The sequence below is a fragment of the Helianthus annuus genome, chromosome 17, assembly GCF_002127325.2.
Source record: "Helianthus annuus cultivar XRQ/B chromosome 17, HanXRQr2.0-SUNRISE, whole genome shotgun sequence".
Taxonomy (NCBI): Eukaryota; Viridiplantae; Streptophyta; class Magnoliopsida; order Asterales; family Asteraceae; genus Helianthus; species Helianthus annuus.
The window spans coordinates 59,741,582-59,742,961 of NC_035449.2; the positions used below are offsets into that span (position 1 = coordinate 59,741,582).

At 43.0% G+C, this 1,380-nt stretch overlaps 1 non-coding gene across 1 annotated transcript; it reads left to right on the top strand.

Annotated features, from left to right (window-relative positions):
- Positions 1-1,023: 1,023 nt before the first annotated feature.
- Positions 1,024-1,130, top strand: LOC118489416. Its single transcript, XR_004887436.1, has one exon. It is a non-coding gene; the product is annotated as a small nucleolar RNA R71 (small nucleolar RNA).
- Positions 1,131-1,380: the final 250 nt, after the last annotated feature.

Here is a 1,380-nt window from a genome sequence, read left to right on the forward strand (position 1 = left end):
TAGAGTATTTGGGCATTTGGGTTAAGACATCAATAAAAGGAATATTGACATGCAATTGTTTTAATAGACTTTCGAATTTTGCGAATTGCTCATTGGTCTTTTGACGAATTAACCTACCGGGGTACGGAACTCGAGGAGCCTTGGTAGGCTCTGATGATGGAGGAGATTTCTTTTCCTGCAGAGGCGGGAGTATAGTCTCTTCTGTCGGTGGTGGCGCTTCCGCAGGCCCCATGGTGCGGTTTCGCAACGTGATGAGATGAACTTGCGCTTTTGGGTTTGTTTCGGTATTGCTTGGTAATGCACCTTGTGGTCTCTCGGAAAAATTTTGAGCTAGTTGATTTAATTGTTTTTCTATGTTTTGAATACTAGCTTGTTGATTTCTAAAATTTGATTCTAATTATAGAAACCTTTCCGAGTTTTTCTTTTCAATGTCGGAGATGAGGCGAGATACAGTATCTTCAAGCCTTTCTCGTCCACCTTGTTGTTGAGTGACATTTTGTGACTCATTTCTTGGTTGTTGAAAGTTTGTTCGTTGGGCTTGTTGGTTACTACCATTGCCGGGCTCTCTCCAACCAAGGTTAGGGTGGTTTCGCCATCCTTGGTTGTAAGTGCCCGTTGGAGGACCCGACGGCCTAGGTCTATTTTCAATGTAGCTAACCGACTCTTGTTGATCGTCTGTTTCTTTCATACAACTCCAATTTTCATGTGGCCCACCACACCCTTCACAAGCCATAACCGAGACTGTTTTTGTCATTTCCAATTTTTTTTTTTATTTTTGAAGAAAGAGCCTCGATTTGGGCTTGTAAAGAAGTGCTTTCATCAACCTTATGGGCGCCCGGGGCAATAGATTTATTGCCTCGGGGAGTGTGCCACTGAAAATTGGTTTGAGCAATTTCCTCAATTTGGTTATATATTTCATACGGGCGGCGATTACCTAAAAGTCCCCCGGAGCTAGAATCAAGTGTCTGCAGTGTGTGTGGCAACAACCCATTATAGAAGGTGGATACTTGTCGCCATATCGCAAGGCCGTGATGTGGACACTTTCGCAATAGCTCCTTGAACCTTTCCCAAGTTTCATATAAGGATTCCCCATCCTCTTGTGAATATGTATTAATTTCAGTCATTAATTTAGCCGTTTTAGCGGGAGGGAAATACTTATATAGAAATTTTTGAGCTAGTTCATCCCAGGTGTTTACCGATCCAGCTGGGAGGGCGTTGAGCCAAGCTTTTGCACGGTCTTTTAATGAGAAAGGAAACATTCAAAGGCGGATGGCGTCATTTGATGCTCCATTGATCCGAAAGGTATCACATATTTCTAAGAAATTAGTAATATGTAGATGGGGATCCTCGTCCGCAAGCCCATGGAAGGTTGCGGAGTTT